We start from the raw sequence: 24,160 nt of genomic DNA on the forward strand, positions 1-24,160 counted from the left end.
CTCTCCTCTCCAGTTCTGCCCCAGTCAAGACCGGGCTGCTTACTCTTACTGCAGGCATCCTGGCCAAGAGAAAAAAGCCTGGATGTCCAAGCCAGCATAAACCCAAAGAAAATTCCAATTCTGCCATTTACTTATTGACAAAGTTAATTAACCTCTCTAAACCTCCTCTGTAAAAAACAACATAAAAACAAACAAACAAAAAACTCTCAAAGAGTCAAGTGGTGAGGATTACACGAGGTAAAGCCTGTGAAATGCTGGGTTACCACTAGCTCCTACAGGTGCTCAAATCATTTAGCTTCGTCTAACCATTACCCCAGTGCAGGCCCTCAGTACACTCAGCTTTCTCAGCACAAACTCAGTCCATAACCTCTTGCACACTTTCATGTCTAGTTTTTGCATGTGATTTATCACATTTGATTCAATTCAACAAAGACTTTGTAGAATGCCAAGCACTAAACTGAGTGCTAGGGATGCAACAGGATCAAGTCCCTTCCCTCCTAAACTTGTAGCCTACAGGTGATTAAATATGTCGTTCCCTCAGTAATGAGCACTCCAATAAAGGAAATACAAGGGCTGTCGGAACACACAGAGCTCTCTTATCACATAACAAGTGCATTCGTAAAATCCATGTCACTTGGGCTGTGTCAAGACTCAACCGTCAAGTACATCCGCAATAGAAATCTGCACGGACATCGCAGTGGAGTTAATTTTTATGTTGAAAGTAGTTTCAAAGTTGGCACTTAACTGAAAACTACATAAACAATCGCCTTAAAAAACAACAACAACCATATTACCAATAAAATACAGTACACACAGTTTTTATGTATAACCATGCTAGTTACGTGTAGGTAAATATGTAAAAATCCATAATAATAAAGAACATTTAATAAGGAAGAAATATGTAAAATATAATTCTAAACTTATTATATAGAAGAAATCAGAAATTGAATTAGATTGCAAAATCAGTGTTCTTCATGTAAAAACTTTTGGTAAAAATGCATGTTTATTTCTTTTTTTTTTAACCTTTTTTTTTTTTAATTTTTTAACATTTATTTATTTTTGAGACAGAGAGAGACAGAGCATGAATGGGAGAGGGTCAGAGAAAGGGAGACACAGAATCCGAAGCAGGCTCCAGGCTCTGAGCCATCAGCCCAGAGCCCAACACGGGGCTCAAACTCACAGACCGTGAGATCTATCCTTAGTATATAAAAGGGTCACACAAACTGAGAAATCACTAAGATCTCAATAAATAAAAAGATAAACAGATAATCACAACATTTGTATTAAAAGGTTCAGTCTAGCTCATTTAGTAGGCAAAAAAAAATCACATCTTAATCCATTAAGTAACAAAAGTTATGAAAATTATAATATGCAATATTAGCAAAGGAACAATGAAACACACTTAGAAACCGGTAGAAAAATTGTAGAGTGCAAAAAAAAAAAAAAAAGAAAAATTGTAGAGTGCTCCAAGTTCTATGTATTTCAATTTGACAATACTCGTTTGTCAAAGAATCAAAACCAAGAGCACCTGAGGGGTTTTTTTTGTTTGTTTTTTGTTTTTTGTTTCATCCTAAATCATAGCTGAGCCAACGAATCTACCAGGCAAGGGAACACACACCAATGGAGACATTTGCAGAATAGTACCCTAAAGGAAAAGTCAGGGTTTTGTTCTGTTTTAAGTGCTAGGAAGGAGGAACGCCAGGTGGTTACTCTAGTTAAGCACCAAAAACTAGCACTCTGGGTAGGCAGTTGGTTTCAACAAGCGCCCTTACTCACCCCTCAGAAGAGTCTTCAGGCAGGTCCTGAGATGGGGCCTGAGTTGAGGGGGGAGGTCCCTTAGAGTTCAAGGTCCTTTATTAGCCTCAGCTGCTTAGAACCAGTTGGATGAAAGATCATTTTAGTTTTAATATTTCCTAGGCAAGTTTTGCTGTAAACCGGATTTTTTTCTTTGCGTCCATTCCTTCAACACTGCACATTAACCAACTCCATGCTGGATGCCAGCAATACGGCAATAAAGAAGGCCGGTCCATTCCCTGCATTCATGGAAATCGCCACTTGGCAATGTGATCTCATCATGAAAATGTTTATGTTATTGGAGCGAAAAATGCCACTTTAGGAAATGGATGCTAAGGAGATAATAAATAAAATGGTCAAATATTTATACACAAAGATACTCATTAGAGTGTTGCTTAGTCAAAAAATGGAAACAACCTAAACTTCTAACAATGTTGAAAAAATAGAATACATTCATAACTTGACCAATAAAGGCTTAAGGACATGGGAGAATGTGTATGATATAACATTAAGCAAGGTAAATAATATAACACAAATTGTGGTCCCAATTGTATTGAAATGAGTTTTTTTAATATGTAGGAAAATATACCTGAAATGCTAACATTATCGGTGTGTGTGTGTGTGTGATTATAAAGGTTTTTTCTTTATATTTTATTTGTTTTTATAAAATTATGTATTAATTTTATAATCTAGAAAGACTTTGGCAAGCCCCCATCCCCTCCAAAACAACAAAAAATCAAGACAAAAACAAAGTAGGCAAACTGGTGTGTGCTCTCTACAAGTGGCTTAGCTCTGTGTTTGTAGTCAAGATCCTGTAACCAAGTGTTCTGCGTCTAAAGGCAAAATTTCCATGAGAATTAACTCATTTTTGTTCCTACTGACTCTATAGAAACAGTGTTCTCCATGGTTTACCCCAGATGAGCAAACAAGAGTGACACAGATTTTTCTGAAGTGGACAATGTCTCTCTCTTCTCACCCCTGATATTGTATGACCAAGGAAAAGAATCCCGCCTCTCATTTCTATGGGCCATGGTAGTTAAGGAAACTCCTTCGAATACATTCTCCTCTTGAACCTCATAGCAACCCGAAGTGCGAGGAAGCTCAATGATGTCAGTCACACTGCCCAGAGTCACTGGCAATGACCAAAGCCTCAAGATTCAGAGGTGGGCCTAGTGCTCGGGGTTCGGCTCTTGTGCACCGCACCAGCAGGACCCTCATCCATGGCAGGCATCCAAGGACACCCTCGGTGTATTTGAGGAGGACTAGCCAGTTATTCAGCGAACACTGGTCTTACTGTAAACTCAGCTGTGTCCATTTAAAGCCTACCAAAAAGGTAACAGCTGTGTAGACAGCGGGACAATTTCACCTATTAATATAAACTCTCCCTCCCCCAGAGCACTCCCCCTCACTCCCAGGACCCCTTTTCCCCTCTTTAACTGGTCTTCCCAGTGAACACAGGAGAACAGAAGACGGTGCTAAAATAGGCTATTCCAGCAATAAAATTTATCTACCCAAGAACTAAGTACTTCTACGTCTAAGGTACAGCCAACTGTTTTCTTACCAAAGAATAAAATACCTAAACATACACTTTGATTTCCTCATCTGTCAAATGGATTGAACAGTGCCTGCCCTTCCTATCTTTCCCATGTCACGGGGTTGTTTTAGGGATCAGATGAAACAAAGAGAGTGCGAGAGCGCCCGTAGACTACTAGACGGCTCTTTGCTTAGGTAAGATGCTGTTAAGTGCAAACCCAGAGGCCGGGCCTCCGGCCTCAGTGGACTCCCCCAGGAGCAAGGAGAGCCTAAGCCCTGCGCCCATGCGAACCTAACGTGATTCTGGCGGCCCCTGCCTAGCAGAAACTGCCGGGCGCCCTCGCTGCGGATCAAAGATCACAGCCCCGCAGCGGCCATAAAGCCGTAAGGAAGATCAAAATCGGCACCCAGCGGCCAGCCCGGGGGTGAAGTCCTCGGCGGGCGCGCGGCGCGGCCCGGCGCAGCTGCCCGCGAAGAACCACAAGGGCGCGCGGGCGGCGCGGGCTTGGCCCCTCCTTCCCCCTTCCCCCCCACCCCCGCCAGGCCCGGCCCGGCTCGGCTCGCCGCTCACGTAGCGAGAGCGTGAGTCAGCGCGCTCGGCCGCACCCCTAAGCCCGGGGAGGGTTCCCTGGAACCGCGCCGGCCAGCCGCACGTCCCGCCGCCCAGCTCCGCGGGCCGATCCGCCGAGCTGTTCTCCGCGTGGGCGGCCGAGGCGGAGCGAGGGGCCCCGGGGGTAGCCGTCGGGAAAGCCACGCGGCCGTGGGGTTCGCCTTCCCTCCGCCGAGCGCCCCCTCGGCGCTGGCCTGGCGGGAAGGAGCGGGGCGGCAGGGTGAAGGGAAGGACAGAGCCTTGGACGGTGGTCCTTCCCCAGCGGGAACTCGACCTTCTTGTCCCTGTGTGCTTTCCTCTGAGCCGCACACTCGCCTGCTCACGTTTGGCCCGACTCGCTAGTTCCTCCCCGCCTGGGCTGTGGGGCCCAGCTGTGGGGGCTCCTGGCGGGGCAGACTGGGGGAGGGGGGCTGGGTGAATACATTAGGGGGGAGGGGGAAGTCCCTTATCAACCTAATCGCACAGGCAGCCGGGGTTTAGTGGAGACGGCCTGCATTTCCTCAAATCTGCACCTGTTTAGTTACAACCACCAACTTTATAAGAGGAAATTGCCTACGTGCCTGACGGCTGAAGGACAGAATTAGAAGTACTCTTGACTGAACGTGTGAACACAGCAGTGCCTCCTGTTCAGCCCTAGACCTACAGGGTTGCAAAACTGGGCCTCCTGAGGGCAGAAAAAAGTCAAGTCCTCCTTTGCCCTTTGGTAAAATATTCTCTCCCAAATAGGGCAAGTTATAAAGCTTTCCTGTTCATGGGTCTGTGATGTGCCTTTGTCATCTTTGAAAGCCTGTAAGCCATGGGGTAGCCATGTTATGGGGAGAGGGCAGGAGAAAGGATGCTTATGAGGGGAAAGAGCTAGATGGGGAAGAGAAAGAGGAAATGTGAATTAGGAAAGGAGCACTGAACAAAGAGTAAAATGATAAACACAATATTATTGAGCCCCTAAGGGAGGTGAGGCATGCTTGGGCACTGGAATGCAAAATAAGCGGCCCCCCATGGTCCCTACTCTCCAGGGTACAGTTGAGAGTGAACATCAACCGAGTAGAGAGTGAAACATAAGGGAGAATTAGTGTAATGGTTCAACACCCGCACTCGGAGCCTGGCCGTCCGAGTTCCCATGCCAGCTCTGCAGCTTTCGGAGCCAACAGATGCCTTCAACGCCCTTCACTGTCCTTGTTTGAGAAATGACAATGGTAAAAACAATAGTTTTTAGGACTTTGCGGAGAACTAAATACGTTAATACAAGCAAAGCACTTGAACAATGCCCTGGGTTCACTAGGCACTCAATAAATATTTTTTAAAAAAAAAAAAAAAAAAAGAAAATGAAGGAAGGAGACACCAGCAAGGCACAGCAAGGTACACCGAGTATGTACTGAACTCCAGAAGGTACATGCACAGAAATGGGAATGGAACTTTCCAGGGCTCTGCAATGTGGGAGTCCTGAGTATATCTATGTTAATATTGTTCATAATAGCAAGAAACTGAAAATTTAAGTGCACTTATTTATAAAACGTACATTCATACAATGGAGTAATATGAGAGCCATTAAAAGGATTCCATCACATCTATGTGTGTCAAAATGGGTAAATCTCAAAAATATATTGACTGAAAAACAGTTGCAAAATAATGCACGCAGCGTGATCCCACTTCTATAAAGCAGGCCCACACAAAAAGTCCGTATATATAATATTTATGTGAATTTTTTAATGCTGGAAGAAAACACACCAAACTTACATGTAAGTGAGCTATGGAACGTCACACAGTAAGTGAACAGTAAAGATAGAAATGGAAGCATATCCAACTCCCATCTGTGAATGCCTGCTCTTCTCCTGAGCCTCTGCTGAGGACACTTTGGTGGATGTCACCCTCTCTAGAAGCAGCTCGATGTAATGGTCAAGAATCCAGCCTTTGTAGTCACTCAGATGGAGGCTCAAGTTTGCCAACAGCTACAATTTGGGGCAAGCTACTCAACTTCTCTGAGCCTGTTTTCTCTTTTCTGAAAGGAGGAGAACAATGGTGCTGGGGGTGGGGCCGCCCCGGTACAGAATGGGAGCCCTCCATCAGTTGTGGCTAGATGTGGATCAGGAAGAGAAGTCTTATTTCTTCTCTTGTGGCTGTCCTTCACCCTAGTAAAGGGTTAAATAGCTGTGTAGAAAAAAGGATGAAAGCCTTTTGCCTCAGTCACGTGGGACTGAACTTGATATTGACATTCTAAGAGAGTTTTCAGGCCTAGGAACAGTTGTTTGAAGAATGCCCATCCCCCCCCTTAAAAAACCCGTTGTTTTTGTTCCTTAATAGCCAGAATTATCCACTCAAAGCCCCCATCTCCAAACAGGATGCTCTTACATTTGAAAAATCAGTCGGACAGCAGTGCCTTCTGAAGGAAACAGACAGAATTTGTGGTTAAATGAAACACACTAAGAATTCCTTCTTTCTCCCTTGGTTGCTCTCTCTCCCTGGCACCCATAAACAAAAGCGTCTAAGGGATTTTTAATTCTGCCGTGCTGAATATCTATGATTTAAACCTGATTCCCAGCTGCTCCTTTAGAACGGGTTGCACAAAATGTTGTTCAGTCCAGCCAGCCCTGGGGAGGGGTAAACACGTACTGCTGGATGGTGGGACGTGCAGAACGTCAGGGGAGCATAACCAAGCAGAGTAAAGCATGTGCTGTGACTAATAAAGGGCGACCTGGGGTGTGGCTGTCATGAGAGAAGTCACCTCCCCGCAGGGCCCCAGTACCTAAGAAAGTTTGGGAAAACAGCGACTGATTCCCAGGCAGTATTTACCCAGCCAGAGTGAATGTGGCTTTAGTTATCACATTCACACTTTTTGAAGCTGCTCTCCTGTGTTTGTTCAGGAAGGGGGTGCTGCCACAGGAAGCCTAAATGATCTCTTTGGGTAAGCCCATTTCTAGGAAGCCAGCAGCCCAGCCCACAGCAAGACAGAGAAGCCTCCACCCTCAGCCCTGGCCTGAGCAGAGATGCCCAAACATTTCCCCAGGCATCCCACCCCAGCACCCCTCCCTGTCTTTTGACCAGGGTTTGGCTGGGTTATGTAGGAAGCCTCCTGGCACAAGATAACATCATTGGCATAAGCAACCTTTCCTGCATATTGCAGGACAGCTCTGGCCCCTACACCAAATGCAGTTTCTATTATTTTTCAGAGCATTTGTGGTACGGATTGCATTTTTTTGTTTTTGTGTGTTTGCTTGTTTTTTTGTTGTTGTTTTGCTGGTATAGATGTAACACATGTAAGTTGCAAAAAGAAACCAAAGTGAAACAGAAACATATGAAGAAGAAAATACCAACCACCCCTGTTCAAATTCACGTCTCTTTAGAACCTGTGAAAGTGACCTGTGAATGGAAATTGGGTCGTTGTAATATAATCAAGAAGAAGCTATATTGGACTAGGGTGGGACTTAAATATAATATGTCTTGTGCTTTGATAAGAATAGGGAGGGGCGCCTGGGTGGCGCAGTCGGTTAAGCGTCCGACTTCAGCCAGGTCACGATCTCGCGGTCCGGGAGTTCGAGCCCCGCGTCAGGCTCTGGGCTGATGGCTCGGAGCCTGGAGCCTGTTTCCGATTCTGTGTCTCCCTCTCTCTCTGCCCCTCCCCCATTCATGCTCTGTCTCTCTCTGTCCCAAAAATAAATAAAAAACGTTGAAAAAAAAATTAAAAAAAAAAAGAATAGGGAATTTGGCCATGACACACAGGGGGAATGCCATGTGATGACAGAAGCAGAGGCTGGAGTGTTGCAGCTGCAAACCAAGGATTGTTGGCCACCACCAGAAGCTACGAGGAAAAAAGGAAAGATCTTTCCCAAGAGTCTTCAGAGAGAACACGGTCCTGCTGACCTTGATGTCAGACTTCTGGCCTCCAGGACTATGAGACAATACATTTCTGTTGTTCTAAGCCACCCAGTTTGTGGTACTCTGTTATGGCAGCCCTAGAAAACTCATACAACCCCAAAACCCATCACACCCAGAGATAAACAATATTAATATTTTAATGTATGCCCTTTGATTCTTTCTATAGTCAAATTCGTCTTATGAAATAGATGGCCAATCTGTCTGTGGGAAAATTTCAGCTATACATCTCCTAATTGACTTCAGGCATCCATTGCTTTTTCAAATGACTAAGCAGCTGGGATATGACTGCGGAATATCCCCAGACTCATCCCTCCAGAGCCTAAGGCCCTAGAAAGGTCCTGATATCACCTCCAGGTGACTGTCTAAGTCATTCTGGGAAGGACTGTGCTAGCTGATCTGACTGGCAGACATAGCCAGTAGGGCCTCTGTACCAATCATACTCTCTACCCCTGTGTTCCAGGGCACTGAGAGCTTCAACCATGAAACACTCTTCACCCGAACTCTCCCCAGGTCCCGAGTAGAAAACTGACTACAGACCAAATTTCTTTACCTGGAAGACCAGCTGCTGTAGTTGTCAAACACCAGCCATGGGCCCAGTCACGCATACTAGAAAAGTACCCTAAGCAAAGGTTTTGGCTCCTCCTCTCCTTTTCATTACCACAAACATCTTCCCAAAATCTAAGTAAAATTCAAGTTCTGAAAACTTTCCCTGTGTACCATTTCATAAATCCATCCTCTTTCTACAGATACCCTAGCTGAGGCTTCAGATCAAGGTCAATATCAACAGTGATAAATCACGTTGATAGTATGTACCCTTGATAGGATGTGCCAAAAATTACACAATTTGCCTCTGTTAATCTTGTAACCAAGAACCAAACCCTATCTAATTGTTAGGAAAAACGTCAGACATACCCAAGGTGAGAGACATTCTACAAAACACCCAAACAGTACTCCTCAAAACTGTCAAGATCGTCAAAAACGAGGGAAGTTTGAGAAATTGTAATAGCCAAAACGAATCTAAGGAGACATGATGATTAAATATAATGTGGCATCCTGGGTAGATCCTGGAACAGGAAAAAAAAAAAAAAAGGACATTATATACATTATATACATACATACATTATATACATTACACTAATGTAATCTGGATCAAATATGGTCTTTAGTTAAGAATAATGGATCAATAATGGATCAATATGGTTATTAATTGTAATAAATATGCCACACAAATGAATATGTTAATAATAGGGGAAACTAGGTGGGGTGCTATATGGGAACTCTCTGGACTATCTTTGCAATTTTTTTCTAAGTCTAAAATCATGCTAAAAAATAAGTTTATTTTAAAAAAGAATAAAGAAAAGGAAATTTTGCGGGGCACCTGGGTGGCTCAGTCGGTTAAGCCTCTGTCTCTTGGTTTTCAGCTTAGGTCATGATCTCACGGTTTTGTGAGTTCGAGCCCCATGTCGGGCTTCTGCACTGACAGTGTGGAGGCTGCTTGGGATTCTCTTTCCCTTTCTCTCTCTGCCCTTCTCCTGCTCACGTGTTGTCTCTATCTCTCTCAATATAAATAAATACACTTGAAAAAAAAAAAAAGGGAAATTGTGTGCATAGGGCAAGGAGCTGCCTGTGGGTGAAGGTAAGGGTGAGGATGAATTATCAGGAGTATTATATCCCCTCCTGTCCTGAAAAACCAAAACACCATTAATCCTACCCACTCCTACCTTCCAAACACCAACAAGGGTGTCTAGAATTCAAAGAATTCATGGCTTTTCCAACAAAAGGTTTTATTTCAGAAAAGTAAAAACAAATCGACAGCATATAGGGTACTTGTTTACTACATTAAAATTGATAATAATATGGTCCTAAATTTTTCTTACCACTTTATTTACCACTACCCACCCTGCATAAATCCCATATTTTAGTCAAACTGTTCTAGACTGGCAGTTCCCAAACTTTGTTATGCATCCAAATCATCTGGCAGGCCTGCTGAACAGAGATTTCTGAGTTCCACCCCTAGAGTTTTTTAGTCATTAGGTCCAGAGTGGGGCCTGAGAATTTTCTTTTTTTAAAAAAATATTTTATTTATTTTTTGAGAGAGAGCATAAGCAGGGAGGGGCAGAGAAAGAGAAGGGGACAGAGGATCTGAAGCTGGCTTTGCACCGACAGGTTGGCAGCAGTGAACCTGACATGGGGCTCGAACTCATGAAACGAACTATGAGATCATGACCTGAACTGAAGTAGGACACTGAACTGACTGAGCCACTCAGCCGCCCCAAGAATTTTCATTTCTAACTAGTTTCTAGGTGATGTTGATGCTGCTGGTCTGGGGACTACAGTTAGAGAACTAATGGTGTAGAATTATCTTCTTTATCTACACAACATTTTTCCTTCTTATAATGGTGCCTTTGCACATTTAGAGTACTATCTGGAAGGCAATCAACATATTTAGTACTAGACATGCCAATAGATTTTTAGGCTACAACAGTGAACCAAAACAATAACAACAACAACAACAACAAAACAAAAAACAGCTGAGGTTCCTATCTTCCTGGAACTTACATTCTAGGAGTCAGACAGGCAATCAAGCAATCATTAAGAGAATTATAGTCTATGGATAGCGCTCTGAAGGAAATAAACAGGGTTATACGACAACAACTAATTAAGAGTAGGAAGTATATGAACATATCTTGGATACCTGATCACCATCCATTCTTCCCATTTTCTGTGCTTACACTTATCATGAATTTTTCAGCAACGTTGGGTGGATGGGATTGACCCCTTCCATAGCTCATAAGTGGACTCTAACTGGCTTAAACCAATTAGCACAGCAATCTTCCTGGCCCCAATGGTGTGATAGATGCTGTGGTGCCCAGTTCAGATGTCCTTTGCCAGGCAGCACACATATCCCCCAGGTGCTGTATTGACTGCTAAAGGCACACACCTGCCCTTTGTCTCCAGAGAATTCATTGCCCTGACTGATGGGATCTGCCCAACCTGGGAGCAGTCCTCAGCCAACAACTGACTGATACATAGACACAAAAAGCTACATTACCCTTGGGGTGCCTGGATGGTTCAGTGGGTTAAGTGATCGACTTCAGCTCAGGTCATGATCTCATGGTTCATGGGTCTGAGCCCCACACAGGGCTCTGTGCTAACAGTTCAGGGCCTGGAGCTTCAGGTTCTGTGCCTCCCTCTCTCTCTGCCTGCACCCCACCCCCTTTGATACTCTGTCGCTCTCTCTCAAAAATAAAGAAACACTAAAAAAAAAAAAAAAAAGCTACATTATCCTTGCATTGTGGTTTATGGTCCCTCTGTGCATCATGCCAAGGCTAGAATTGACCTGAGATTCAGTATCTTTCCCTTCCTTATCCTGTTCCACTCTCTCCCTCACAAATATGGAAGGAAGGAAGGGAGGACTTTAATAGTCATCATACTGCACATTAGGTCTCCAAAACTTAATCACCTTATAACTGAAAGTTTGTATTCTGACCAGCATTTCCCCACCTCTCCCACCCTCCAGCCCCAGATAACCAGCACTCTACTCCCTGAGTCTGACTTACTTAGATTCTATATCTAAGTGAGATCATGCAGTATTTGTCTTTGTCTGGTTTATTTCATTCAGTAGAACATCCTCCAAAATCATCTATGTTGTCGCAAATGGCAAGATGTCCTTTTTTTAAAATGTAATTTTTATTTTAAAGATTTTACTTTTTTTTAAAGTAATATTTACATCTATATCAAGAGCTCATCTTTACATGAGATCAAGAGCCACATGCTCCATTGACTGAGCCAGCCAGGTGCCCCCAGATGTCCTTCTTTTTAAAGACTGAATAATAGTCTACATCTTCTTTATGCATTCATCCACTGACAGATATGTAGACTGTTTCCATACGTTGGCTACCTGAATGACACTGCAATGAACGTGGGAGTGCAGGTACCTTTTCAAGATAGTGATTTCATTCCCTTTGGATATATACACAGAATTAGGATTGCTGGCTTATATGGTAGTTCTTCTTTTAAGTTTTTGAGGAAACTCTGTACAGTTTTCCATAATGACGGTATAAATTTACACTCTCACCAACTATGTTTAAGTGTTCTCTTTTCTCCACATGCTCAACACCACTTGTTATCTTTTTACTTTTATAATAGCCATCCTAATAGGTGCAACATGATATCTCATTGTGGTTTTGATTTGTATTTCCATGATGATTAGTGATGTTGAGCTTCTTTTCACGTACCTGTTGGCCATTTGTATGTCTTTTGGAAAAATGCCTGTTCAGGCCCTTTGACCAGTTTTTAGTCAGGTTATTTGTTTTGTTGTTGTTGTTGTTGTTGTTGTTGTTGTTGTTGTTGTTTCCTGCTGAGTTGTTTGAATTCCTTACACATTTTGGATATTAACCTCTTAGCAGATCCATGATTTGCAAATATTTCCCCCAATTCCGTAAGTTGCCTTTTCATTTCATTGTTTCCCTTGCTGTGCAGAAACTTTTTAGTTTGATGTAGTCCCACTTGTTTATTTTTGCTTTAGTTGCCTGTGCTTTTGGTGTCAAATCGAAAAAAAAATCATTGCCAAAATAAATGCTAAGGGGTTTCCTCCCATGTTCTCTTCTAGGAGTTTTATACTTCTAGATCTCACATTGATGTTTTTAATCCATTTGAATTAATGTTTGTGTATGGTGTTAGAAAATGGTCCAGTTTCATTCTTTTGCACGTGTGTATTCAGTCTTCCTGACACAATTAACTGTAGAGACTATCCTCTCCCTATTGTGTATTCTTAGCACCTTTGTTGAAGATTAGTTGACTGTGTATGAGTGAGTTTATTTCTGGGCTCTTGATTCTCTTCAATTAATCTATGTATCTGTTTTTATGCCTGTACCATGCTGGAATCTTTTTAATTTTTTTAAATTGTTTTTAGTGTTTACTTATTTTAGAGAGAGAGAGAGAGAGAGAGAACATACAAGCAGGGGAGGGGCAGATAGAGACAGAGACACAGAATCTGAAGGAGGCACCAGGCTCAGCGCTGTCAGCACAGAGCCTGACACGAGGCTCTAACTCACAAGCCATAAGATCATGACTTGAGCCCAAGTCAGACACTTAACTAACTAAGCCACCCAGATGCCCCATACCATGCTGTTTTGATAACTACAATTTGTAACATAATTTGAACTCAGGAAGTATGATGCCTCTAGCTTTGTTTTTCTGGCCCAAGATTGCTTTAACTATTTGGATTTTTTTTTTATGGCTTCATATAAATGTTATGATTGTTTCTCATATTTTTGTGAAAAAATGCCATTAAAATTTTGGTAGGAATTACATTGAATCTGTAGACCACTTGGGTTGTATGAACATTTTAACAAAATTGATACTTGCAATGCATGAAAATGGGATAACTTCCTGTTGATTGTGTCTTCTTTGATTTCTTTCATCAGTGTTTTATAGTTTTCAGTGTACAGATCCTTCACCTTCTTGGTTAAACTTATTCCTAAGTATGTTATTCTTTTTGATGTTATTATAAATGGGATTGTCTTCTTAATGTCTTTTTAAGATAGTTTATGGTCGCTGCATAGAATGTAACTGATTTTTCTATGTTTTTATATCTTGCAGCTTTACTGAATTTATTAGTTTTAACAGTTTTTTGATGGAGTCTCTAGAGTCTTCTATATACAAGATTATGTCACCTGCAAACAGTGACAATTTTACTTCTTCCTTTCTGATTGGATGCTCTTTCTTTCTTTTTCTTTTTTTTCCTAACTGCTCTGACTAGGACTTTGAATACTATTTTAAATACAAGTGGCAAGAGTGGGCATCCTTGTCTTGTTTCTGATTTTAGAAAAAAAGCTTCCAGCTTTTCACTGTTGAATACATTAGCTGTTGGCTTGTCATATATGGCCTTTATTATGTTTAGATACATTACCTTACACCTAATACATTGACAGCTTTTATCATGGAAGGATGCTCAATTTTGTCAAATGCTTTTCCTCCATCTATTGAGATGATCATATCATTTCTATCCTTTATGTTAATATCACATTTACTGATTTGCATATGTTGAACCATCCTTGCATCCCAGAGATAAATCCTACTTATCATGGCATATGATTCTTTTAATGTGCTGTTGATTTGGTTTGCTAGTATTCTGATGAGGATTTTTACATCTATGCTAATCAGGGATATTGGCCTATAGTTTTCTTGTCATGTCTTTGTCTGTCTATCTGAGTAAAGCTGGCTTGTGAAATGTTTGGAAATATTCCCTTCTCTCCAGTTTTTTTTTTTTGGAGAAGTTTGAAAAAGACTGGTATTAATTTTTTTTTTTTTAATGTTTGATAGAATTCACCAGTAAGCCCCTGTGGTCTTGAGTTTTTCTTCGTTGGGAGATTTTTGATTACTGATTCACTCTCCTTACTCATTACTAATCTGTTCAGATTTTCTACTTCTTCATGATTCAGTCTTAATAGGTTGTCTATTTATGGGGTGCCTGGGTGGCGCAGTCGGTTAAGCGTCCGACTTCAGCCAGGTCACGATCTCGCAGTCCGTGAGTTCGAGCCCCGCGTCGGGCTCTGGGCTGATGGCTCAGAGCCTGGAGCCTGTTTCCGATTCTGTGTCTCCCTCTCTCTCTGCCCCTCCCCCGTTCATGCTCTGTCTCTCTCTGTCCCAAAAATAAATAAAAACGTTGAAAAAAAATTTTTAATAGGTTGTCTATTTCTAGGAATGTATCCATTTCCTCTAGGTTATCTTATGGCTTTGTTGGTGTATAATGCTTGCAGTAATCTCTAACAATCCTTTGCATTTCTGTAGCAAAAACTGTAATGTTTCTGCTTTTTTTTCTGATTTAAGTCTTCTCTTTTTTGTTTAGTCTAGCTAAAAATTTGTCAACTTTGTTCCTCTTTTCAAGAAAAACAACTCTTAGTTTTGTTCTTTTCTATTGTTTTCTGTTGTTTTTTTCTTTTGTATTGTTTTTCTAGTCTCTATTTCATTTGTTTCTAATCCTATCTTTGTTATTTCTGCTGCTAACTTAAGGCTTAGTTTATTCTTTTTTCCCCCTAGTTCCCTGAAGTTATTTAAGATCTTTCTTTTTTCTTAATTTGGTGTTTATCACTATAAACTTACCTCTTAGAAATGCTTTTACTGCTTCCCTCAAGTTTTGGTATGTTGTAGTTCCATTTTCCTTTATTTCAAGATGTTTTTATTTCCCATTTGATGGCTTCTTTGATACACTGGTTGTTCAGGAGTATGCTCTTTAATTTCCACATATTTGTGAATTTCCTTTATTAGTGGTTGCTAGTTTCTTATGTGGTCAGAAGTTACTTGACACTTTATAGGTATTTCTTATAGAGCCCTTACACATGCATCAGACTCTGCTTTTGGAAAAATGGCCTAAGATAAACGAGCACAAGACCCATATAAGGACCATCAGAGTCAAGTTGTGTTTATCTTAGTACCCAGATGTTACATGAGTTGTTGACAGCCATTGGAAAGAAGAGAAGAATCAAGCCAACACTAAGGAAGTAGGCTGAAAAATAGAAGACAAATCTTGGTCATTTAGTTTAAACTATGGCTATGGTGTATTCTTAGGTCAGATCTATGACTGGTGATAGATAGATAGATAGATAGATAGATAGATAGATAGATAGATGAGACAATAAATTACATTTTTATAATATAAGTCAATTAAGCTAGAATTACTGCAAGAAAAATTATCCCTAGTGATACACTGAGGTCATCAAAGAAGGTAACTCTAAAAAGACATTTAGAATGACATTTAAAGCATGGGAAAGAGACAATCGTGCAAAGAGGCAGAAAAAGGAAAGGAGAAAATAACTACTGCAGAGACCATTTAGTGGGAATTTAGCAACTGGAGCAACTTAAAGGAGGCCAATGTGAGCAAGGTGGAAAAAGGTAGGACACAAGATTGGGAAGATGAGCAGAGACATCATAGGTCTCATGCAGGAAAGGTGAGTGGAACTCTAGTCAGCAAACCCTTACTCAAAGAAAAGACCTTCTCTTAACATCAAAAGATTGATCAATACTTCCTACTCAATAGTCTCCGGAGGCAAGGGAAAGAAAAGCAAAAATGAACTATTGGGCCCTCATCAAGATAAGAAGCTTCTGCACAGCAAAGGAAACAATCAGCAAAACTAAGAGGCAACCGACAGAATGGGAGAAGATATTTGCAAATGGCATATCAGATAAAGGGCTAGCATCCAAAATCTATGCTCAACACCCGGAAAAACAAATAATCCAGTGAAGAAATGGGCAAAAGACATGAATAGACACTTTTCCAAAAAAGACATCCAGATGGCTAACAGACACATGAAAAAATGCTCAGCACCACTCATCATCAGGGAAATATAAATCAAAACCTCCATGAGATACCGCCTCACATCTGTCAGAATGGGTAACATTAACAACTCAGGCAACAACAGATGTTGGCGAGGATACAGAGAAAGAGGATCTCTTTTGCACTGCTAATGGGAATCAAACTGGTGCATCTGCTCTAGAAAACTGTATGGAGGTTCCTCAAAAAATTAAAAATAGAACTACCCTACGACCCAGCAATTGCACTACTAGGTATTTATCCAAGGGATACAGGTGTGCTGTTTCAAAGGGGCACATGCACCCCAATATTTATAGCAGTGCTATTGACAATAGCCAAAGTATGGTAAGAGCCCAAATGTTGATGAACGGATAAAGAAGATGTGGTATATATATACAATGGAGTATTACTTGGCAGTCAAAAAGAGGGTGGGAGGGATGGGCTAAATGGGTAAAGGGCATTAAGGAAGACACTTTGTTGAGATGAGCACTGGGTGTTATACATAGGGGATGAATCACTGGAATCTACTCTTGAAATCATTATTGCACTATATGCTGACTAACTTGGATGTAAATTAAAAAATAAATATTTTTTTTAAAAAAGGACTGATGAATGATTTTACATTTAGAGAGTTTAGGTGAAAATTTTATGTTGAAAGTAAATATGACTCATTTTTTATGATTCCCCATTTTAAAGTTTTCAATTAAGCAACTACCCATTGCAGATCTCATCAGTTCAGAGCATTGTTACTCTATCCTATCATATGCATGTACTATAATCTATTTAACCTTATTGATTGTTGCCAGTGTTTCATTTAATTAACAGTGCTGCAGTGAATGACCTTGTACATACACCTTTGCAGTTATTGGAGTAAACCTGTAATTTTATAAACATACAATTTCCGAATCACAAAGAAGCCACATTCCCATTTTAAATAAAAGTTGCCAATTTATTTCTAAAATTATACACTAATTTATACTCCATTTACAACAAAACTTACTGGACATTTTGTCAATTAAAAAAATACATTTTCCAATCAAATAGGCCAAAAAAAATGCTTTCATTTACATTTCTTTAATTATTGAAGTGTATTTTTATTTGCATTCGTAATTTTTCTCTTATAAATACACAATTCATGTCTCTTTAAACTTCTGTTCAGTTATCTTTTTATAGACTTGTAAAATTTCTTTGGATATTATAAATATCAGCCCTTTATTTTCCATATGTGATTTAAATATTTTTCCCATTGTCATTGGTCTTTGACTTTGTTTATGGTGTGTTTTAGATTTTTATGTAGTGAAAATCACTCTTTTAAAAATGCCTTTAGGTTATTTTTTCATGCTTGGAAAAGACTTTACGGCATACCTCAGAGATAATGTAGGTTCAGTTCCAGACCACTGCAATAAAGCAAATATCACAACAAAGTGAGTCAAATGAATATTTTGATTTTTCAGTAAAAGTTAGGTTTATACTACACTGTAGTCTACTAAGTATGCAATAGCATTATGTTTAAAAAAACAATGTACATACCTTAATTTATAAATAATTTCTTAAAAAATTAAGTACATAAGAAATACTTTCTTGCTAAAAAAATGCTAACCATCATCTGAGCTTTCAGTGAGTTTTAATCTTTTTGCTGGTGGAGGGTCTTTCCTCCATGTTGGTGACTGCTGACTGCTGACTGTTCAGGTTGCTGAAGGATGGGGTGGCTGTGGCAATTTCTTTTTTTTTTTTTAATTTTCAAAAACTACTTAAAAATACGGAACGCTTCACAAAGGTGCGTGTCGTCCTTACGCAGGGGCCATGCTAATCTTCTCTGTATCTTTCCAATTTTAGTATATGTGCTGCCAGAGCAGGCACTGGCTGTGGCAATTTCTTAAAATAATACAATAATGAAGTTTGCCACTTGGTTGACGCTTCCTCTCCAACAATTTCTCCATAACATTCAATGCTGCCTGGTTGCATTTTACTCACAGAACTTCTTTCAAAATTAGAGTTCTCTCAAACCCTGCTGCTGTTTTATCAACTAAGTTCTAAATCCTTGGTTGTTGTTGTTTCCACAATCTTCACAGTATCTTCAACAGAAGATTCTACCTCAAGAAACCACTTTCTTTGCTCCTCCACAAGCAACAACTCCTCACTTGTTAACGTTGTATCACGAGATTACACCTGCAGTTACTCCTTCCACTGAAGTCTTGAACCCCTCAAAATTATCCATGAGGGTTAGAATCGACTTCCAAATTCCTGTTAATGTTGATGTTTTGACCTTTTCCCATGAATCACAAATGGTGTCCGGAGTGGTAAATCCCTTCCAGAAGGTTTTCAATTTACTTTACCCGGATCCATCAGAGGAATCACTGTCTATGGCAGCTGTAGCCTGATGAAATGTATTTCTTAAATAATAAGACTTGAAAATCAAAATGACCCACAGGCTGCAAAATGGATGTTGTGTTAGCAGACATAAAACAACATTAATGTCGTACATCTCCATCAGAGCTCTTGGCTGACCCAGTAACTTGTCAATAAGCAGTAGTATTTTGAAAGGAATCTATTATTCTGAGCAGTAGGTCTCAACAATGGGCTTAAAATATTCAATAAGCCATGTTGTAAACAGATGTGCTGTCAACCAGGCTTTATTGTTATTTATAGAACATGGGCAAAAGAGATTTAGCGTAACTCTCAAGGGCCCCAGGATTTTCAGAATGGTAAATGAGCATTGGCTTCAACTTAACATCACCAACCGCATTAGCCCCCACCAAGAGAGTCAGCCTGTTCTTTAAAGCTTTAAATGCAGACATTGACTTCTCCTCTTTAGCTATGAAAGTCCTACCTGGACTCTTCTTCCAATAGAAGGCTGTTTCATCTACATTGCAAATCTATTGTTTGGTATAGCCACCTTCATTAATTATCTTAGCTATGTCTTCTGGAGAACTTGCTGCTTCATCCTGCACTTTGATGTTGTAGAGATGGCTTCTTTCCTTAAACTTCATGAAGCAACTCTTCTCACTTCAGATTTTTCCTTTGCAATATATTCACCTCTCTCAGCCTCCACAGAGTTGAAGATTTGGCTGAAGGTAATGTTGTGGTTGGTTTGATCTTCTATCTAGACCACTCAGACTTTCTCTGTATCAGCAATAAGACTGTTTTGTCTTATTATTCGTGAGTTCACTAGAGTCACACTTCTAATTTCTCCCAAGAACTTTTACTTTGTACTCACAACTTGTCCCATCTGGCATAAGAGACCTAGCTTTCAGCCTATCGTGGTCTTTGACATGCCTTCCTCACTAAGCTTAATCACTTCTAGCTTTTGATTTAAAGTAAGACATGTGCAACTCTCCCCTTTACTTAAACCCTCAGAGGCCTTTGTAGGGTTATTAATTGGCCTAATTTCAATATTGTTATGTCTCAATGAGTAGAGGCCAGAGGAGAGGGGGAGAGATGGGGGAAGGCTGGTTGCTGAAGCAGTCAGAACACACACAACATTTATTAATTTAAGTGTGCCATCGTATATGAGTGTGATCCATGGCACTCCAAAACATTTACAATAGTAACATCAAAGATCACTGATCACAAATTACTATAATAAATATAATAATGAAAAATTTGAAACATTGCGAGAATTACTGAAATGTGACACAGAGATTTGAAGTGAGCAAATGCTATTGGAAAAATGGTGCCGGTGCCCTTGCTCAAACCAGAGTGGCCACAAACCTTCAATTTTTATTTGTAAAATTTTTTAACTTAGTACTCTGCACTGACAGCAGTAAGCCTGATGCGGGGCTCAAACTCACAAACTGCGAGATCATCACCTGAGCTGAAGTCAGATGCTCAACCAGCTGAGCCACTCAGGAACCCCCAAACTTCAATTTTTAAAAAAACACAGCACCTACAAAGCACAATCCAGCAGTAAAACAAGGCTGCCTGTACTTAAAATTAGAAAGCCTCTCACCTGTGTTTTCTGTAATGCATTTATGGTTTCTTTACATTTATATCCATTTAGAATTAATTTTGTGTAAGGACTGTGGTAAGGATTCAGTTTAATTCATTTTCCAGAAGACTTGCCAGTTGTCCCGCAATCATTTATTAAATATTTTGTATTTTCCTTACCAATTCAAAACGAGATGATCAAATTTTATTTATTTTTATGTTTGAGTATATTTCTATGCTCACTATTCAATTTCATTAATGTATCTATTCTTACGTCAGTACCAAACTATTTTAATTATTGCACCAAAACTACTTGCCTTATACCTGCTTTTTCCTTGCCTATTCTCATTGCCAAGTTTTAATAGTTCTTTCTTTGTTTTATCCCCCTAGTGAACTTCAGTTCCCTGAGAGCAGGAACTGTTGCTTAAGCATTTTTATTAGCCTCGACAATTTGGCTGAGTATTCATTTTTCTTAGTGGCTTTCCATCTTGCTTCCCCACCCCACAGTGCCTTACACAAAGCAATCAGTCAGCAAACATTTATTAAATTTTAAGTGTTAGAATGGGAAGAGCAAGACGTTCCAAGATAAGAGACGGAAATCAAGAGAGTGAATTCATGACAGTCTAAGCAGACAGCCCCAGTGGTAGTATGGAAGACAACGGGGATGAGAAGCAGTCCCAGCCAGGATGTCAGTCTGTTCACCAGAACACCGGTGTTGTTGATGTCAATCAATCAGTCCTGGTGCTTGATCAAGTGCTCTGGTCAACAGATCTTGATGACTGAAGGAATGACTGCCTTTGTCAACCAATTCTGTAATGGACGAAGAACTGACTACCCAGAGCCTCCTGCATTTTCTGAAGAATGGCTCTCACTGTAAAGCACTGTGACTTAGACACGTGCCTCATCACCCTGAGAAGTTCTCTCCCTCTCAGAGTAGCCTCCCACAGATTGATGAATTGCCTCTGTTGAGAAGTTGTATATTTATTCCCATAATTCTGCCATAGACCGCAAAGTTTTACTGGCATCGCCCTCAGAACCTAGGGATAATCCACATGTAAGGATCTGGGGTGAAGCCGCCAGCCGAGAGTTAAGCTCCCAAAACTAACACAGAATCATCATTTTCCAACATTTGCATTCACTTTAAATTGTTAAAATTTCTTATTTCCAATCACGTGGAGAGTCTGATTCAGGATGTCGTCGTGGGGTTGAATATGTATGTCTAACAATCACACTTGATGATTACCAGTTTGGGAACCACTAACATAATGGATGAGATTAATCTAGATAGAAATGGGTTGTATAAGAGACTGAGGAAACACAGGAGCCCAATTAAGCTAATTAGGGTGTATCCTTAAAACAAGAATGTAACTAAAGAAAACCAACCTAATTATTTACACTGAGATCCATTTTTGAAAACAAACAACAAACCTGTGCTGATGGAAGAGTATGTGTTAGACTCAAGTCTAAAAAAGAAATCAGAAACATGTGTCAGTATTATTAAAGCGAAGGAAGGAATGAATGCACAGACCAGCCAAAGCAAATTTTCAGCTCTCCTTCGCTAAGAGAATTTCAGAAAAGTTCTGGCCATGGCAGTTGTTAGAATTAAGTACGCAGCTGGCCAGGATGACACCTTTAAAATACAATCATCTTGGGGCACCTGGGTGGCTTAGTGGGTTAAGCATTTGACTCTCGGTTTCATCTCAGGTCATGATCTCATGGTTCGTGGGTTTGAGCCCCACATCGGGCTCTGTGCTGATGGCATGGAGCCTGCTTGGGATTCTGTCCCCCTCTCTCTCTCTCTCTCTCACTCTCTCTCTCACTCTCAAAAATAAATAAACATTAAAATTTTTTAAAAATAAATAAAATATAGGGGCGCCTGGGTGGCGCAGTCGGTTGAGCCCGACTTCAGCCAGGTCACGATCTCGCGGTCCGTGAGTTCGAGCCCCGCGTCGGGCTCCGGGCTGATGGCTCGGAGCCTGGAGCCTGTTTCCGATTCTGTGTCTCCCTCTCTCTCTGCCCCTCCCCCGTTCATGCTCTGTCTCTCTCTGTCCCAAAAATAATAAACGTTAAATAAATAAATAAATAAATAAATAAATAAATAAATAAATAAAATATAAAACTCATCTGAATGCAGATGTTTCAACATGGATTACCTTTGAAAAGACCTTTTAGTTATAAGTCACATTTATGACTTTGGGCAAGCTGCTTACATGTGAGGGCCTGTTTCCTGCCTATGAAATAAGGTCAGATTGTTTCTGAGTCCAGGTAATCTGTAAATTCTCCTACAGGCCTCAAATTCTTTGGTTCTATGATGTGACCATCTCTTACCTGATGCACACACAGGGACCCCGGCTGCTATCACCAGCCTAGAATCTTGTGGCCCCACGTCTTCCAGTCCTTCCCTAAGACAAGACGTGTGGCAGCCTGAGGTTTCAGTAGGGCCAATTCCTGCAGAAGGCTCAGGCTCATCTACAGATCACCGTGTGATCTCTGAGGGGGTTTCTGGTATATGTGCCAGTGACATGCCTTGGTTTCACATCACCCCTTCCTTTCCAATAGGTATCGTCCCTTAAGTGCTGGATGAGCAACGCCTCACTTAGCAAAGACCCCGAGGTTGAAGGTGAATGTGATTTTCTACATCTTCACAGGGCCTCTGTTCACCAATAATTATCTAGGCAAAGATACTTGTCATTAACGGTCTCTAAAACAGGGGCGCCTGGGTTGGTTAAGCATCTGACTTGGGCTCAAGTCATGATCTCATGACATGGGTTCAAGCTGGATGTTGGGCTCTGTGCTGATAGTGCAGAGCCTACTTGGGATTCTCTCTCCCTCTCTCTCTTTCTCTCTCTCTCTCTCTCTCTCTCTCTCTCTCTCTCTCTCTGCTCCTCCCCTATGAATGGGCACTTTCACACTCTCTCTCTCTCAAAAATAAACAAACATTAAAAAAAAAAGAGTCTCTAAAACAATGTTACTATAAAAGTGTGTCACTAAGGGACAAAAGAGAGAATTATGTCCTTTATTTTATTTTTTAGTAATCCCTACACCCAACATGGAACTTAAACACACAACCCCAAAACCATGAGTCATATGTTCCACTGACTGAGCCAGCTAGGTGCCCCTGAGAATTATGTCCTTTAAAAAAGTAGATAGAGTAGATCTATTTTTATTTTTTTGAGGAAACTCCACAATGTTTTCCAAAGTGGCTGCACCAGTTTGCAGTCCCACCAACAGTGCAAGAGGGTTCCCATTTCTCCACATCCTCTCCAGCATCTATATAGTCTCCTGATTTGTTCATTTTAGCCACTCTGACTGGCATAAGGTGGTATCTCAGTGTGGTTTTGATTTGTATTTCCCTGATAAGGAGTGACGTTAAGCATCTTTTCATGTTTCTGTTGGCCATCTGGATGTCTTCTTTAGAAAAGTGTCTATTCATGTCTTCTGCCCATTTCTTCACTGGAATATTTGTTTTTCGGGTGTGGAGTTTGGTGAGTTCTTTATAGATTTTGGATACTAGCCCTTTGTCTGATATGTCATTTGCAAATATCTTTTCCCATTCTGTCAGTTGCCTTTCAGTTTTATTGATGGTTTCCTTTGCAGTGCAGAAGACTTTTATCTTCATGAGGTCCCAATAGTTCATTTTTGCTTTTAATTCCCTCGCCTTTGGAGATGTGTCAAGTAAGAAATTGCTGCGGCTGAGGTCAGAGAGGTGTTTTCCTGCTTTCTCCTCTAGAGTTTTGATGGTTTCCTGTCTCACATTCAGGTCCCTCATCCATTTTGAGTTTTTTGTTTTTGTTTTTTTTAATTTTTAAAAAATTTTTTTTTCAACGTTTATTTATTTTTGGGACAGAGAGAGACAGAGCATGAACGGGGGAGGGGCAGAGAGAGAGGGAGACACAGAATCGGAAACAGGCTCCAGGCTCTGAGCCATCAGCCCAGAGCCTGACGCGGGGCTCGAACTCACGGACCGCGAGATCGTGACCTGGCTGAAGTCGGACGCTTAACCGACTGCGCCACCCAGGCGCCCCAGAGTTTATTTTTGTGAATGGTGTAAGAAAGTGGTCTAGTTTCATTCTTCTGCATGTTGCTGTCCAGTTCTCCCAGCACCATTTGTT

At 40.9% G+C, this 24,160-nt stretch overlaps 1 non-coding gene across 1 annotated transcript; it reads right to left on the bottom strand.

Moving 5' to 3' along the window:
- Window positions 1–17,874: 17,874 nt before the first annotated feature.
- Window positions 17,875–17,981, bottom strand: LOC121032558 (U6 spliceosomal RNA). The gene has a single exon (XR_005791368.1). It is a non-coding gene; the product is annotated as a U6 spliceosomal RNA (small nuclear RNA).
- Window positions 17,982–24,160: the final 6,179 nt, after the last annotated feature.

Source organism: Herpailurus yagouaroundi, unplaced genomic scaffold (assembly GCF_014898765.1).
Source record: "Herpailurus yagouaroundi ecotype Mexico unplaced genomic scaffold, PumYag 141, whole genome shotgun sequence".
In the NCBI taxonomy this organism is placed as follows: Eukaryota; Metazoa; Chordata; class Mammalia; order Carnivora; family Felidae; genus Herpailurus; species Herpailurus yagouaroundi.